Source organism: Cynocephalus volans, chromosome 13 (assembly GCF_027409185.1).
Source record: "Cynocephalus volans isolate mCynVol1 chromosome 13, mCynVol1.pri, whole genome shotgun sequence".
Lineage (NCBI taxonomy): Eukaryota > Metazoa > Chordata > Mammalia > Dermoptera > Cynocephalidae > Cynocephalus > Cynocephalus volans.
The window spans coordinates 106,158,393-106,177,177 of NC_084472.1; positions in this window are offsets into that span (position 1 = coordinate 106,158,393).

Genomic DNA, 18,785 nt, shown 5'->3' on the forward strand with positions numbered 1-18,785 from the left:
TTGTTCTTGTTTGTCTATTACTTTTAGGTATAGTGTTAAGTTGTTAATTTGAAAACTTTCTATTCTTTCTATGTAAGCATTTAACACTATAGACTTCCCTCCCAGAACTGCTTTTGCAGCATCAAGCATGCTTTGGTATGATATTTCATTATTTCTATTAGTTTTGAGAATTTTTTGGATTTTCTGCTTAATTTGTTCTTGGACCCACATGTTGTTCAGGAGTATATTTAATTTCTATGTGTTTGTTTAGTTTCCAGAGTTTCTCTTGTTGATTTCTAGTTTTAATCCACTGTGGTCTGAAAAGATACTTGGCATGATTTCAATTGTTTTAAGTTGAGGCTTGATTTGTGATCTAGCAAGTGGTCTATCCTGAAGAATGTTCCATGAACTGGTGAGAAGTATGTATATTCTGGAGCGGTTGGAAGAAATGTTCTGTAGATTCCTGCCAAGTCCAGTTGTTCTGAAGGGTGGTTTAATTCCTGTGTTTCTTTATTGAATTGATGCCTAGATGATCTGTCCAATGTTGAGATAGGGTTGTTTTGGTCCCCTACTATTACAATATTGAGGTCAATCTTTTTCCTTAAGTCTAATAGTGTTTTCTTTGTATATCTGGGTGTTCTAATATTGGGTGCATATATATTTATGATTGTTATGTCTTTTTCTTGGATAAATCCCTTTATCATTATATAGTGGCCCTTTTTATAATTTGTAGTTTGAAGTGTATTTTATCTGATATAGGAATAACTACTCCTGCTCATTTTTGATTTCCATTTGTGTGGTATATATTTTTTTCCATCCCTTCACTCTTAGTCTGTGTGCTTCTTTACAGGTCAGGTGTGTTTCTTATAAAAAGCATGTACTACAGTTTAGCTTCTTAATCCAGTTAACCAGTCTGTGTCTTTTGAGTGGGGAATTTAATCCACTTTCATTTAGGGTTGTTACTGAAAAGTATTGTGTTACTTATGGCATTTTTTGATTGCCATTTAGATGTTTTGAATATCTCATGTTTTTTTTCTTCCTCTTTTATTGTTTTTCTTTGGAGATTTTGGCTTTCTTGAAGTGGTAAGATGTTACTTTCTGTTTTTCATGTGTATTTTTGTTCTATTTGTGGGTTTTGTTTTTTCTTTTGTATTCATGGAAATTATTATCATTTTGTGGATTCCAGATGCAGGACTCCCTTGAGGATTTCTTGTCATGTGGTGGTGAACTCTTGTAGTTTTTGTTTGACTGGGAAATATACTATTTCTCCTTCATTTCTGAATTATAGCTTCACTAGATATAGTAATCTTGGCTGGCAGTTTTTTTCTTTTAGTATTTTGAATATATCATCCCATTCTCTTCTGGCTTGTGGAGTTTCTGTTGAGAAGCATGGTGTTAGTCTGATGGGGACTCCTTTGTATGTGACTTGATGGTTTTCTCTTGCTGTTTTCAGGATTCTCTCTGTCTTTGACTTTGAACAGGTTGACTACAATGTGTCACAGAGAGGACCTTTTTGGCTTGAAACTGCTTGGGGATCTTTGAGCTTCTTGAATCTAAAGGTCCATGTCTGTCTCTATACCTGGGAAGTTTTCTGCTATTATTTCATTGAATATGTTCTCAGTGCCTTTTCCTTTCTCCTCCCCTTCAGTAATACCTATGATTTGGATATTTGAGTGCTTAAGGTTGTCTGCTATCTCTCTTAGATTATCTTCATTTTTTAAAATTCTTTTTTCTTTTCTTTTTTTATCTGCCTAAGTTATTTTGAAGAGATTGTCTTCAAGATCAGAAATTCTTTCTTCTGCTTGCTCTATCCTGTTCCTTAAGCTTTCAGTTGTGTTTTTACTTCATTGAACGACTCCTTCAGTTCCATGAGTTCTGCTATGTTCTTTTTTAAAGTATTAATCCCTTTGTAGATTTACTCTTTCATATCCTGGATAGTTTTGCTCAGTTCGTTGTGTCATCTAACTGCATTTTCTTGTATCTGATTGTTTCCTAGAGATTTTTACATGGAATTCCTTTTCAGTCACTTGGTGTTTCCTACTCTATGGATGTCTGGCTCATGAGAGTCAGTCACTGTATTTCTTTGGTAGACTCACATTTTCCTGTTTTTTTCATATTTTTAGTATCTTTATGTTGGTGTTTAGTCATCTGGAAGAGCAGTTGCTTCTTCTATTACTTTCTTTCCCTGGACTCTGCTGATGGCCCTCTTTGTGTCAATTCAGATGAGTGGTTGGCTATCCACTTGCACAACTGCAGAGGCTGCTATGGCTGCTGCTGCAGCAGCAGTCACCCTTGTGGTGGTTGTGGTTGTGGCAGTGGCTTTTGAGGGTTGCCTGCATGGGAGTAGTGGCTCCAGAAGTGGCAGGCTGCTCGCACAATGATGGTGGCTATCTGGCAGTGCTGGTCGTGGCAGTGACTGCAGCAGCGATGGTTGCACTAGCCAACACTTGGCTATAGTGACCTCCATAGCTGCCTACACAGCTACAGTGACTACAGCAGCAGTTTCGTTAACTTGCAGAGGTGGCAGCCTCACCAGTGGCTGTAATTACCTCCCTTGTATCTATAGTGTCCACAGTGGTAGAGGGTTTACCTTGTGAGGGTGGCAGCAGCACTGGTAGCTGCCTCTGCTTCCCTCCCGTCTGTGATGTCTGCAGTGGAGATGGGGAAGTGGAGTTACCTTGTGGGGTGGCAGTGGTACTGTTAGCTGCCACAGCCTCTGATGCCTCTGCAGTGTCCACAGCAGTACGGGGGTTACCTTGTGGGGACAGCACCACTGCCAGTGGTTGGAACTGCCTCAGTCTTATCTGTGGTGTCCTTGGTACTGTCCTCGGTGGCAGCAGAGTTACCTCATGGTGGCAACAGCAGCAGGAGCAGCTGTAACTACCCCACTCTCATCTGCAGTGGTGGCTCTAGTGGTTGCAAGGTCAATTTGCTACAAGGGCAGCAGTGTTGGGGTCTCCACTTCCTTACTCACTTCCTCAGTGGTCCCGGCAGCTGTGGGGTTAATTTGCTGCAGGAGCAATGGCTCTGAGGATTTTTACTGCCTTTCTCACTCCTTCTAGGGCTTTAGCAGCTGCAAGGTTAATTCACAGTGGGATCAGCAGTGCTGGTGTCTGCTACTTCCTCACTCACTCCCTCAGCCCCAGCCAGACTTGCTGGTTTGATGACTATGACAGTAGCAACTGCACTGCATGCAACTATGGCAGAGGGACCCACAAGAAGCTAAGGTTGCTGTTGAGTCTGCTTGGGTGGGGGTCCTGTGCATGGTTGGTCTGGCTGGCGTGGGGGTGTAGACAGCCACTAGCAAAGGCTTCTGCACTGCAGGTGGCTGTGGCTGGGGACCTGAACATGGCCTGGCTGACTGGGGTAGCAGTATGGACAGGGATCCTATGCACATCTGGCCTGGTCAAATGTGGCTTTTGGTGGCTTTCAGCAACAGCAACAGCTGGAGCCATGCTGCAGGCCACAGCAGTATAGGATGGTGCAAAACTTGCAGTGGGAAGGTGGGTGATGGTTCTTGTTCCTGACGATATCACTGGTGAGTGCAGTGCTTGTAGTAAAGGGCTTGCTCTGGTCTTCTTCTGTGGGAGAAACAGGTCCTAGTTTTCTCCAGTCTACCATCTTCCCACAATCCTCTGTATTAGTTTCCTATTGCTGCTCCGGGCTCTGCCTTCACTGACTGCTGGAACTGTGACTCCTGTCTACCTTAATGAATATTATGTTTAACTTGAAGATGACAGAGAACTCAACATCTGCTGATAAAAATATTAAAATAATTTTACCCACCTCAATGTCACTGTTTCCCCTTCATAGTACCCACCTAGCTTCTAATTATCTCTTTTATGAATATTTTCCACCAGATCATAATTTACATGAGTGCATTGAGCATTTCTGTCTTGAATAAAGCTATATACTGGAAACTAGTTCTCAACAAATACTGTGGAATGAATGGATGAACTAAAATAATTTAGTAGCCCCGTGATGACTATCTTACAATTGGGCCATTAGAGAAATACAGTCTCATCCAGATTAGAGTAACTCCTTGTTCTTCAATCTATCCATTTTGTCACTTACCCAAATATATGTTGAGAATTTTTTGTGTACGCGATGTCATGTGAGATACTACAAATTTTGCAGAAAGACAATCACAGCATAAAATGAGCTTAAAAACTGTTCCTGACCCGTGCTTCCTCTGAACTAAATTTTAGAATAGTATAATCTTTGTATCATGAAACTTAAAAGGAATCATAAAGAATTTACATGTGACAAAATTTCAAATATGCATTTAGATATCATGTCCCTAAATCTTTAACACATTAATCATTCTTTATAAAGAAGAAAGCCAATTATACTCCAAAATATATTCTTCCTGTCCTCTAATATAAAAGAAGACCTGTTTTCCAGTGGATCACACGGTTACTCAAAATAAAAGCTGCACTTTCTTTTGCAACTAATGTGTATTTCTCTGGAAAACAGGATATGGACAATTTTCTAGGTGTGCTCTAGAAAGAAAGGGACATGCTGTTCTCTTCACCTGTTTCCTCTTCCTTTTGTCTGGAAGATGGATGTGTGATTGAGCCATCCAGAATATGTGAACAAAGGCCATATTCTATGGGTATCAAAGTTACAAGACAAAACATAAAACTAATTTCAAAATCCGAAAAAATATCTCAAAAATTACAAATTAATGTTTTTCATAAATATAGATGCAAATATTCTTTAAAGAAACAGTAAACCAAATTCAACAATATGTAAAAAGGATAATAGATCATGGACAAGTATGATTTATCTCAGAAATGCAAGTTTAATGTTACATTTGAAGAGAAAAAGCAATCAATGTAAATCACTCTATCAGAAGAATAAAGGAGAAAGAAACATATGGTCATTTCAATAGATTTGGAAAATGTATTGGACAAATTGTACTATGTTGTCCCTCAGTGTCCACGGAGCATTGGTTCCAGGACACCTGGCCTATATACAAATCCAAGGATACTCCAGTCCCCCAGTTGGACCTGCAGAACCCACATATATGCAAAGTTGGCCCTCCCTATACGTGAGTTCCACATCCCCTGAATACTGTATTTTCGATCTGTGGTTGGTTGAAAAAAAATTGTGTGTAAATGGACTCACGCAATTCAAACCCAAGTTATTCAAGGGTCAACTGTATATCCATGCAGTGGAAAACTACTTACTAATAAAAAGGGAAGAAAACTATAGATAAGCACAAAAAATATAGATGATTATTAAAGTCATTATGCTGCGTGAAATAAGCCAGATTTAAAGGAAGTATATATAGTGGCAGAATGTTCATCTGTGGCTGTCTAGGGTTAAGGATCAGTGGAGGGGGGTACATTGAATGGGGGATGATTACAATGTTTATTTACGATCTTCTTTGTGGTTTTAACTTCACATTCTGGTGATATGTCACATCATATAAAACTGTACCTTACACATATGGGCAGTTTATTTTATTTCAGCTGATAAAGTTGCAAAAATTGTGATAATTAAAATAAGAACACATAGAGAAGGAGCATAACTCTGTTGGCAAATTAAGGAAAGATTTACAGACGAGGTAGTGTGTTTAGGCTTAGCGTCACCAACTCAATATTTTTGAAAATCACAGCCGGATTAGTGAATATTTTCTGAGCCATCAGACTTCTTAAAAAAATATGTATATAGATATATTTACAGAGAGATACATATGTATAAAAAAGTTTCTCTTCTACTTTGCATGTGTCATTCAGAAGGGAAAGGACAAAACACGTTGACTGCAGCTCCCTATGTTAGCCAGGCTTATGGGAACTATTTTATTTCTTTTCTCTTTCAGATCTGAGGATACATTATGGGACAGGACCTCAATGGTACATCTGAGGCTTCAGTAGGGGCTCACATGCAGCTTCTTGCTAGAAAACTCAATGAGGCAAAAGGAGGGATACTAGACCCCACTGCAATAAGCTCAAGCGGTTAAGCACACTTTGACATCTCTGCATAGGACTGGGCTTCTTCCATCTCGGAAATTAAATAAAAACAATAATTATTTATTTATGTAATTAATAATCAATATTTTACAGAGGGATGAAACACAGATTACACTTGCACTTCAAGTAATAAATTTTGTTTAAATATCCTCCTTTGATCAACTTTGTCCTTTCTAACTTTTCCTTTCCTTAGCACTGGTTTTATCCCACAAGTTTTTCCGTTTCTCTCCAGAATCTCTGTTGCTGCCTTTGTCACAGTCTTATAGTCCTTCAGCTAGTCCTCTCACCTAGCAAGCTTTAGCAAAATAAAAATCTATTCTTTTCTTCATAATTTTTCCCCTCGAGATTTCTTTTTGTCTTCTCTTGCTGATGTAGAAGTGAAGTTTGTTGTCAGTTTGATTTTTTTCTGAGTGATAAATTATTTTCTTCCTAGAAAATAATTAGAGATTTATTTCTTAGATATTTAGAGAATTTTTTTCTTTACAATAAAATTTTAAAATTTCACTAAGTTCTATCCCACAATTTTAAAAAACATTCTTATGGGTAATTTTAATATTTTTTTATCCAATATCTATTTCATCTTAGATCATTTAATAGGATTGGTCTTTCCTGACCTCTTAAAGATCAGTATAGCAATATATCTTGCTTTGACTAATTAGAGGTGAGACAATTTATTATGTATCATTTTCTAGTATAAGCCCTAAAAATCAGTGCATGATTTACAGTTTCTTTTTTTTTCTGCCTTGTCAATCATGAAAACAGAGATGAAGCCTCAAGCACCAACATCTATGAATAAGGACAACATAGAGCAGAACCCTTCACCATGTGTACAAGGGGACTTCCAAGGGTTTGTGGACAATGAATTTAAAAGATAAAAAAATATAAACTTTATTTCTTGACATGAGCTCCATCAAGTTCAAGGCACGGTTGCAAGTGATGATACTAGCCATTTAGTCCATCCCTAAAGAACTAAGCGTCCTGGAAATTCAACCATATCAATGTAGTCTTTTTAAAATTATTAACTGAAGAAGTGTCCTTTAAGGATTTTTTAAGATTTAGGAAACAAAAAAAAGTTAGAAGAAGCCAAACCAGGACTGTAAAGTGGATGTTTAATAATTTCCTATCAGACTCTCACAAAATTGTGCTTGTGTTATGACAGGAGTGAGCAGGGACTTCGTCATGGTGAAGGACTCTCTGGTGAAGCTTTCCCAGGTGTCTTTCTGCTAAAGCTTTGGCTAACTTTCTAAAAGCACTCTCCGAGTAAGCAGATATTATTGTTCTTTGGCCTTCCAGAAAGTCAACAAGCAAAGTGCCTTGAGCATCCCCAAAACTGTTGCCATGACCTTTGCTCTTGAACAGTTCACTTTTGCTTTGACTGGACCACTTCTACCTCTTGGTAGCCATGGCTTTGATTGTGCTTCTTCTTCAAGATCATACTGGTAAAATCATGTTTGATCTCCTGTTACAAATCTTTGAAGACATGTTTCAGGATCCTGGTGCCACTCATTTAAAGTTCCCTTTGAAAGCTCAGCTCTTGTCTGCAGCTGATCTGGGAGCAACAGTTTGGGCACACACTGAGCACAAAATGCTCAACTCTAATATTTCCATCAGAATTCTGTAAACGAATCAACCAAGATGTGTTGACTGTTGTTGTGGCGGTCAATCATCAATCTTCTTCAGTTAGGGCATGAAGATTAATTTTATCTTCATAAAGATTAATTTTAGGAAGATTAATGTTTTCCTCACAAATTACTGTGAATATTCTACTTCTGTGGGCTTCATCTTCAACACAGTCTTGTCCCACTGTTAAATGAATTATCCATTTGTAAACTGCTGACTTCTTTGAGGCATTGTTCCCATAAACTTATTGTAAAGCATCAATGATTTCACCATTCTTCCACCCAAGCTTTATCATAAATTTCACGTTTGTTCTTGCTCTACCTTTAGCAGAATTTATATTGCTCTGATAGGGGCTCTTTTCAAACTGATGCCATGGCCTTAGTGCCTCAAATTAGATCCTGTTCAGAGATATTATAACAAGGCAGTATGAGTTTATTTTGGTGCAAAATTTTTTTGCAAGTCATGCATAATAAGCATTTTTTATGAACTTTTTGAAGACCCCTTATATCTCAGCATGTGCAGGAAATGACCCATTGTTGTTTTAAACCACTAAAATTTGGGGATCTGTTTTTTTTATTTCAGTGTAACTAGTCTATCTTCAGTTATAGGAGTGATATAATTATGAATGTTTGAAGTTATTTTAATTAAAGAATAAAAAGGGAAAAATCCTCAAGAAAGGCAAAAGCAATACAAGACAAAACAAAACAAAACAAAATAAGAAACTTAAATTCTATTCTCAACACAACCAAAATTCTGTTTTAATTATTATTTTTATTCTTAATATTCCTTCCTCCACAGCAAAATCTAATTCTTTAATGGAATCTCCCTTCACTTATCTTAAATCTCATACTTATTTTTTTAAAAATTTTTATTTGTTGATGCTTTCCTCCTGAATTATGATGCTCTTTAGGTCACTGATTTATTTATTTGTGTTTTTGTTTAGTACTATTATTATGTACTATTAATTTAACAGCTTCCTTCTAATTCATATGAGTCAGATTTTTTTCCCCCTGGGACAGATACCTGAGAATAATTGCTGGGATTAAACATAAGGGAATTATTAATTTTCACAGATATGGTCAAAATGTCCTCCTTAAGCTAGGTCAATTGATAATTTCTCTAAAAATTTATTAGTGTCAATTTTCTACACTCTTAATAACTTTAGAAATAATTTTTTTCTCCAGTTTGGTCCAAATGTTGGCAAAGTTATTACATTCTTGTACATATTCTTCCTCTCTGATATTAGCCTGTACTTACATTTGCATGGTGTCTCACAATATCCCAGCATGCCCTGCTTCCTCTGATTTTTTTGTACCACTTTTCCTGTATCTAAAATTTTTCTTTGACAGGTGGTTCAGCCTTTAGCATATTTCTACTAATCCAGCTCTGCTTGCTTCGTTGGATCTCGTGAACTCTTGTGTGTCAATGGAAGGAACAGTCTGATGTTGGTGATCAAGGGGAACATGAGGAGAGAGAAACTCTAGGTATCACAAGCTCAGAAATTCTTCCCAGATATCTGGTAGTTCGGCTGCCTTTTCCTTTTTTTTTTTGGTTGGCACAGCACTTGTATCTGAGATTCCAGGACAAATTGTAAGGAAAGTAATATTACATCCCTCCTATGCTGTTCTAGTTCAGAAGTAGAATCGAGTATAGTGTAAACCAAAAGTGCTTCTTAACTGTGGGTGGAAATATCTATTGCACCATACAAATTCTTCCCATTGTTAATTTAAAATTCTGTTTGATACCCTTTTCATAAATGTTCTTGAGTATTTAATGGAACTTTTGGCGGTTGAACATCGGATAAAGTAAGTTGGCTACTTATTAGTTCAAAATTCTACCTCATCAGTTTTTCTCAATATGTCCCAGGTCTTTTGTAATAATATACAACTGCAGAGTGAGTATTTTCAAATATCGTACCAAAGATCACAAAACAAGAAGTGTTTTGTACTCCAGCGAGGTGCTGTAATCTCTCACCCGGATGCTTAACTCTTCTGGAGACATTTTTGAGAGTGGATAGTCATTCAAATTGATGTTTCTGTGAGGGGGTGAGTGCTGAAAAGTACTATTTTTTCATCCTGCTGATGTCTCTCCCAAAGCTGAGATTTTTAAATGATGAATCTCGTTTTTATTATATTATGGCAGTAGGGAGAGTAGTTGTTTAAAATGTACTTAAATTTTCAAGCAACCTTTCAAAATTCATCAGTTTTAGTAAAGGATAACTATCAGTAGAAGGAATAAAGCAAGCCTTTCTGGGCTTAGGTGGTCTCACGTCCTTTAAATTATTTCTGGTTCGAGTCCTTGGAAGTTCCTGGTGCTCTTGGCAGAGCCTAAAAGAGAAATCAGCCAAGCATGAAATAGTGCTACTTACTGGTCCATTAGGCTAACAAATGAAGTAAATGTAAAATACCACCTTACAAATTGCCACTCTTCTATTTGTACAAGTATTTGCATTTGATAGGCAGGTCAACGTGCGTAGACAGGCTTGACTTTACAATCTGGAATAAAGAAAGACTATTTCCTGCTGTTTTGGGGATTAAGCATTACCTTTACGTTTTGTTTAAGAAGTCCCAGTGGCCTCCTGGGAGCCAGCGATGGCATCCCTCCTGGGCCCCCTTGCTCAGTGTTTGAGAAGTGGGAAGCCTTCTGTAAATACTTACTGCACTGAACCAGGTGATTTGAAGGCCACACACATCATTATGTTTTTATATGAGCTACTCCTTTATTACTTATGATTTTTTCCCAAAGAAATTATATTCATGTGGAAGGGTCTAAGAGTCAGGATTTTATTCTCATCTCTGTCACAGACTCGGTTGACTTTATACAAGTGACAAATTCTCAGAACTGTGTTTTTTTGAATCTGTGAAATAGGAAGAATACCCTCTGCTTTTATTACTATTGTGGGTAAGGGAGATATTTGAACATAAAATTTCTTTGAAACTGATTTTGATATGACCTATATGAATAACTATATTCTAGGATTAAAATAGCATACTTTCTGTGGTCTAATTAAATGTATTTCAATATGTGTTCCAAATAGCCAAAACTGCAAAATTAATAGAAGTTGGTTCATTCAGTGCCAAGAATATTTATTAGTATCCATAGAAGATGAAAGTAAATGTCCAGTAAAACTGTTAGTTGTGAGTTAGTTAAATAATAGAGAGGGCAGCTATGTAAATGACTCTTCTAATTACGGAACATCAATACTAAAGAGCCATTAGACCCCCGTGCCCATATGGAAAAAAAACATTCCTTCTGGGCTGAGAGTTAATAAAGTACTTTTTCTTTGTACACCAAGAGTGGGAAGGTCAGGGATAGATATGAGCAAGGAGGCTGATTCGAAAGCCTAAAATAATTTTTTGAAAAAGCTTAAAATCTTCTTATTTTGAGTTATAAATATGTTGACCACTAAAAGCTTTTGAAAGAGCTTTTGATGTCTGTCAATTCTGGTACCAAAGCTAGACTTGAGTGTTCTGGAAATAAAAAAAGTTAAATATAATAAAATAAAAATTTACTTTTTTCTTAGAAAATTATAAGCGATGTTGAAAGTTGAAGATTAATAAGGAAAGAATAAATTATATGCAGGTGCTTTTATTTCACATCTTGAATATATTCACCACATTTAAAATTATCCAAAATACTACTGAAAAATAATATTTTAACTTTTTAATTTAATATGAAAGCATTTTTATATAAAACTATAAATAACAGGCATGTCATGTTCTCTCTTTCAGTACATTATTCAAGTTGGATATGTAAAGGTTGCTGTAATACTGTCACAATCATAAACTTTTGAATAGAACTAATTATTCAAATAGTAAAGTTGGATTTTATGAAAGCATTTTTAAAAATACAATGGATGTCTTAAAGGCAAATATACTGGCATGTAGCAAAGCAAGACACCAATGCATTTATCCTATAAATTCATGTTCACCCATACAGATTTACATAGGAAGGAAGTCCTTAATAAGACCACATTTTATTGACACAACAAAATCAGCCAGTTGGCCATCTATCCTGACCTGGATTATAATGCATTCCTGGAAAGACTATGAAGAAAGGTCTGGAGTAATGCTACTTATGGAAAGTTTTCTGTTGGTTCTTAATCCTTTATGGAGAACTATTTTTGTGAGGAAATCTTGCTAGATGCAAAAGTGGAAAATCATCTATGAATATAGAAGGCACACACTGTGGTCATTTGATTCAGAGTAGCAGGTGTACTTTGTCCCAGGTGACATTAGATTGTCTATGTAAATCAATCATTTGGCACAGAAAAATACGTACATCCCATCAGTGTTAACTTTTAAGAGACCACTGGCAGAAGGTGGAAGTGGTGACTATGTCAACTGCAGAAACCACATGCCTCTTTTTCTTCCCTTATACCTTGTCTCCTTAGTCCTGAAGTTAAAACATTATAGCACATGCATTCTAAAGGGGGGGAATATTGCCTCCAAAGGGGTGAAAATTGCTTCTTTAGTAGGGGAGGATACTAAACAGTACTCCAAGGAGAGACAGTACGTAAACAGATATATAGTACATCTGTAATATTAACATTATATGGGATGGGGATTAATAGATTTTTAAAAGTTTAAAAGTTTCCCTTCTTCCCAAAATTATGAATAAATGGTTGAGAAACACTGCTGCAGTGTAACAGAGAAAAAATGGCCAAACATTTATTCATCTTATTCCAGTTTTAAAATTAAATAAAATGCAATTTAAAAATACAAATGGCTAATGCAGTTTGAAGTTTACTTAGGTAGGCAATAAATGGAAAAGAAAACTACGTGCTGGAGGGAAAATAATTGCCATTTGTTAAAAATGATGAAAAGCTGACTATTGTAACCTACAAATTGCTGAAAAATGGAGCACTTCCAGGGTTGGTATGTGCAAAGGGCTGTACAGAGTCCTGATGGCAGAACTGAGCTACACATTGTGGCCAGTGCATAAGTTGGTATCTAACTCTTTTGAAGGATGAATCAGAAGAGAAGAAACCAGAGCCACAGACATTCCCGGTCAGTGCTGACAGGGGCAGGAAGACACCTGCCTTTGAGTCACAAATACTAAGTTTGTTCTAATGCCTCATAGAGAGGAAACATTCCAACCAGAATGTCCTATGCCATTGAATAAAGAAATAAATCCAGAAATCTATGTGGCCTCTGTTTCCTGGCCAGCAAGTCACAACATGCGTCTTTGTAAGTTTTAACTTTTGCAAGTAAAGCTTAATGATGAGTAGGATTGAAAGATCAAATAATTGCACTAATGTTTGGACTGTGATATAAAAATGAAATATTAGAAGTTAATACAACACAAACTAATAACAGCTCTTAAAATCCATTGTAAATAAAACTGCCATTTCAAGAAAATATGGGCATTTCTGTGCTTTCAGAACTTCATCTCCTACCACATTATAAATTGTTGTCTTTCCGTGATGCAGGAGCCACTCAGAATAACAAAATTTGGGAAAACCAAAACTGCTGATCCTAAGTCATGGTTTTTTCTCTTTGAAAAGGGTTATAAATAAAAATATAAAAAAAAAATACACTGATGTCAAACTGCTTGACATGTCCATTTGGATGTGTAATGGGCATCTAAATAAACATGTTCAAAACCGAATTCCTTACTTTCTGTCTCCTAAACTTAATCTTTTTGCTATCTTCCACATATCTGTTAATGAAAAGTCTATTCCTCTAACTGATCAGGCCAAAATCCTTGCTTTTAATCTTGACTTTTCTTTCATATTCTATAGTTTTATTTTAAAATCCATAGACTTTACCTTCAAAATAAATCCTGAATTTAATACTTATTACACGCCCACTGCCAGTACCTGGTCTAAGCCACCATTGAATCCCACTGGACTGTTGTATTAGTTTCCTGTCTGGTCTCCTTGTTTCAAGCTTTGCTCCCTAAAATCTGTTTTGAACAGAGCAGCCAGATAATCTGTTATGTCAGATCGTGTCACAGTAGTCCCCCCTTACCTCTGGTTTTGCTTTCTGCAGTTTCAGTTACTTGTGGTCAACCATGGTATGAAAATATTACATGGAAAATTCCAGAAATAAACAATTCATAGGTTTCAAATTGTGTGCCTGTCTCAAGAACGTGATGAAATCTTGAGCTGTTCCTCTTTGTCCCACTGAAGGAGCTCATCAGCCCTTTGTGCAGGGTTTCCTTGCTGTAGTTGTTGCCCACCCATTAGTCTCCTGGAAGCCATCTTGGTTATCAGATTGACAATCGTGGTACTGTAGGATCACGGGACCATGGATCACAGTGCTTGTGTTCAAGTAACCTTTATTTTACTTAATTATAGTCCAAAAGCACAAGAGTAGGGATGCTGGCATATTGTTCTATTTTGTTTTTAGTTTTTGCTGTTAATCTCTTTCTATGACTAGTTTATAAATCAAACCTTATCATAGGCATATAGGTTTAGGAAAAAAACAGTATATATAGGGTTCCATACTATCCGTGGTTTCAGACATCCACTGGGGGTCTTGGACCATGTCCTTCATGGATAAAGGAAGACCACTCTACTCCTCTTCTCAAAACTCAGACTTCTCTGAGAGCAAAAGTGGAAGTTCCTTCCGTTCCCCTAACCCCATGCCCCAGGGACACACACCCCCATCTTAACACTCTCCCCTTAGCTCACTCCACTCCAGTTGCATCATCTTCCTTGAATTTCTCAAACTTTCCAGGAAGGGTCTTGTCTCAGGGCCCTTAGGTTTGTGGTTCCTTCTTCCTGGAATGATCTACTTTCAGAAACCTTCATGGCTAGTTCCTCCTCTTCCTTCATTCCTTTGCTCAAAGTCACCTTTCTGTCTACCCTACTTAAAGTTTTACGCCATCAACACCCCCAGGACCATCCCACTCATGGATTCGTGTAGCCTTTTCCATACTTCATCTCTGTCTAACAGGTACATGTTTTCCTTGTTTGTCTTGTTTCTGCCAGTTTTCCACTACTATCATGAGGAAAGGAAAGTTTGTGAATTTTATTCACTATTGTATCCCCACCGCCTGGAACTGTGCATGCCACATGGTAGGCACTCTCTCAGTAATGTTAAATAAATAAATAAACTTCTTTATTAGCCCTGATTTTAAAGTTTGCCGAGTTGATTTTGCAGAGGACAGTGCAGCATTTGGAGACAATCTTGAAAATGGTTTCCTAATCTTCGATCTGCTTTATCTAGCCTCCAGTTCTCTGTAGGAAGTTTCAATGCACATAATTCAGGGCTTCTGCCAGGAAAAGACATATTGGGCTCTGAGGCCTGTCCTGGACTAATTGCCTTGCTCAATCAGGTTCTATTTCACTTCTTTGGAGTCAGGGAACTGGAGTCATTTTAGTCTGCTTCAACAAATTCCACCCAGAGAATAAAGAAAGGACTCCCCTCTGGTCCTATAAAAGGTCTAGATTGATTATAATGCTCAACTTTCCCAGGATACAAAACTTAGCTTTACTCATGGATGACTTTATTTCCAAATGTTCTTTCTCTTTTGCTGGGGAGAAATTACACCTTGGGAGTGTCAGATTGGCTGGTGTAGCCAAAGACTTCCACCATGTCCCTCATCTCCCCCAACTACTACATGTATTACACAGAGAAATCATCAGGCATGCAAGCTCCAGCTGTAGGGCCCCCATGATTGTGATCGGAGCATGTGAGGACTGAATCTGAATATCAGAGGAAACAGGAAGAAAGAGGGAGAGGAGCGTGGATGGTCTGGAGAGGCCTCACTCTGTGAAGCCCATGTGAACCTGGAAGATGAGCTGGGCTGGAAAGGGGGAAGGCAGCTGAGATGAGCTGAGATTCAGCAACTGAGTCATGTTAGACTAAATGTTTATTCAGTATTATCTGAGAATACAGAGCCAGTAAGTAAAATATGAATAGTGATCACAGAGGACAGCTGTGTTCATAGCTGGGAAAACTGTCACGTTTCAAATCTTTTGAGTGAAGGTAGAAGTGGAGAAACAAGAGGAGGCCAAATGGGTAATGGTGCACAGGAAAGTTAGGGCAGGCAGTTCATAATGGAGAACATGAGTAATGAGAGGGTGCTCAGGACTTGCTTTAACAAATATGAGGATTAGGGCAGCTTAATTGCCCTTTTAGTAATGACAGAGATCAGCAATCTCCTCCTGAAATTAGGTGGGAGGATGCCATTATTCCTGAAAAACGCTTACACCAGCAACTGAAACCCAGTGGCCCAGTAGTTGACCTCCAGTGGATGCAGAGAGTGCAAATCCACAGTAAGTGGTGGAAAGCCTTTTGGAGGATCCTGCATGACATCATATGAGGAAAGATGTATCTCGCCTTGTACATCAGGTAGGTTACCAAAAGCTGTCATAGCTCAGCCACCTAGAAATTAGGGAACTTGATTGACCTAAGCATTTTGCACAAGAAAATGGAGGAACATCCTGTCAAAGGCACCAGAGGCATTGATGGAGTCTAGGGCAGTGAATAGAGCTGCAGGACTGGACTTTCACCCTATGCTTGACAATTAAACATGTGATCTGTGCTTTCAGTTTTGCAGACAACATCTTTGCCCAGTACCTTGGTAATCAAGTGTAAGAATTGCAAAGTTACTTCAAGCTTTTTCTCAGATAGTTAAGTGGACGTGACATTCAAAGCACTTTGGGTCTGGCAAAAATGGCATCCAGGAGCCAAAGTAGACAGTAGGGAATGCTCATTCCAGGTGACCTGAGTACATGCAGCTCATGGAAGAATACAAATAGATTTAAGAACCAAATTGATATCATAGTAGTAGGGGTAATGGTCAACAGAGCAGGCCTGATTCAAACTGTGTGTCACAATCCTAGCTCTGCCATTTAGCCTCTTCTTGACCTTGGTCAAGCCACTATTATTATCATTATAGCTGTGAAAGGAATCCAAGCATCAAGTGTGAAACTGAGCTAAAAGCATGAGATTCAGGGCTGATGTCACCTTTTTACATTGGTGTCATTATTTATTACTAGGAAAAAGGTGGCAGCTTTATGAGCCCAGAAAGAAGTTGACAAAAAGGAGAGTTAAGTATATACACCCAATAATACGTATTAACATCCATGAAGCATTTATATATGTGCCTGGACCTATGTGAAGCTAATTGCACCAATTCTGTGACACAAATACTATTATTCTCATTTTATAAAAGATTGATATTTTAAATGTTTAATACTTTGTCTATGTCCAGCTAGTTGTGAAAGAGCCAGGAATAAAAAAAGTCTGACACAAAAATCCATGCTCATATTCACAGGAACACACCACACATCACAACAAAAGCACAGAATGAGAAGACAAGCTACGATTGTTAGAAATTTGATCAAAATGTCTCATGTATTTTACAGCTGAGAGAAGGTGATCATGACATGGCCAAATATATATTACTTTCTTCCTATAAACCAATCAGAAGCAAGAATGTTATTTGCCAGATAGCTAATAAAAGTAAGCTCATTCCATCTCCTATGTTTATGGTCTGCAAATGAATACAGATATTCATTTTTAACAATTACTATTCCTTCTAATATTTTAATAAGAGTTTAGGAGGTATGATATAGAAATAGGATATAACTAGGAATATAAGAGGCTAAACATTAAAAGCTTTGAGTTGAAGAATCAGTCACTCTTCTAAAGGAGCAGAAACACAGGGAAGATATCCTAGAATAAGTAAAAAAAACAAAGTTCTAAGGGCCAACACATGAACAAAGGCCTTCTGCTCAAGTGTGAGCATCCCATGGGAGGTGCAGAGAGAGAAAATGAGAGAAGAAAATTGGCCAGCCAGAGTTCCCTGGAAAACTATTTCAACTACCTGTATAGTGTAGTGACTAGGAATGTGGACTTTGATGCCAGACATACTTCATATTTCTTTCTAAACAGTCCTTGGCCCTAAATAATTTTATTATAACATATAAGATTTTAACACTCATTGGACAAGATAGCAATGTTTCTTCTCTGTGATACACACATTCACTAAATCACACACACACATGCACACATCCACCCGCACACGCAAATATATTTTCTTTTGCAGCTTCTTTTATTATTATTATTTATTGATTATACATATTCATGGGACGCAGAGCTGACTCTCAGCACATATGCCCAAGATGTGATGATCAGATCATTGCTATCAGCATGCCTCGAATTGCAATTGTTTCCCATCTCCCCCACCCAAACTCTCCCCAGCCCATCTCTCCCTACCCCCTTTCACCCCCAGTAAACCTAGGTCTGTTCTCTGTCTCTGAAAGTGTCTCTGAAAGTCCACTAAACCACTGTGGCCTTTCTTTCCTTCCTTCTTTCTCTCTTAGCTCCCACTTATGAGTGAGGACATACAGTATTTTTCAACATAATTTTCTCAAAGCTCATGCATATTGCTACAAATAGCAGAATTTCATCCTTCTTAATGGTTTAGTAGTATTCCGTTGTGTATATGTACCATATTTTTCTTATCCAGTCATCCATCAATGGAATTTAGGTTGCTTCCATGTCTTGGCTATCGTAAATAGAGCTGTGATGAACACGGGAGTGCATATATCCCTTTGGCATGATGATTCCCATTCTTTCGGGTTCCTGTACCCAGCAGTGGAATTGCTGGATTGTATGGTACATCTATCTGTAGTTGTTTGAGAAACCTCCATACTGTTTTCCATAGCGGCTGTACTAATTTACAGTCCCACCAACAGTGTAGAAGAGTTCTGCTTTCTCCACATCCTCACCAGCATTTGTTATTCTCTGTCTTTTTGATTACAGCCAGTCTAACTGGGGTGAGATCATATCTCAATGTGATTTTACTTTGCATTTCTCTGATGATTAGTGATGTTGAGCATTTTTTCAAGTATCTGTTGGCCATTTATATGTCTTTCTTCAAAAAATGTCTATTGTGCTCCTTTCTTCATTTTTTAATTGTGTTTTTTTACTGTGTAGTTGTTTGAGTTCTATGTATATTATGGATATTAGTCCTTTGTTGGATGTATAGTTTGCAAAAATTTTCTCCCATTCTGTAGGTTGTCTTTTCAGTCTGTTGATTGCTCCCTTTGCTGTGCAGAAGCTTTTCAGTTTGATATAATTCCATTTATTTATTTTTTCTTTTGTTGCTTGTGCTTTTGGGGTCTTATTCATAAAGTATTTGCCCAGTACTACTTCCTGAAATGTTTCCCCTATGTTTTCCATTAGTAGTATAGTTTCAGGCCCCAAGTCTTTAATCCATTTTGAGTTGATTTTGGTATATGGTGAG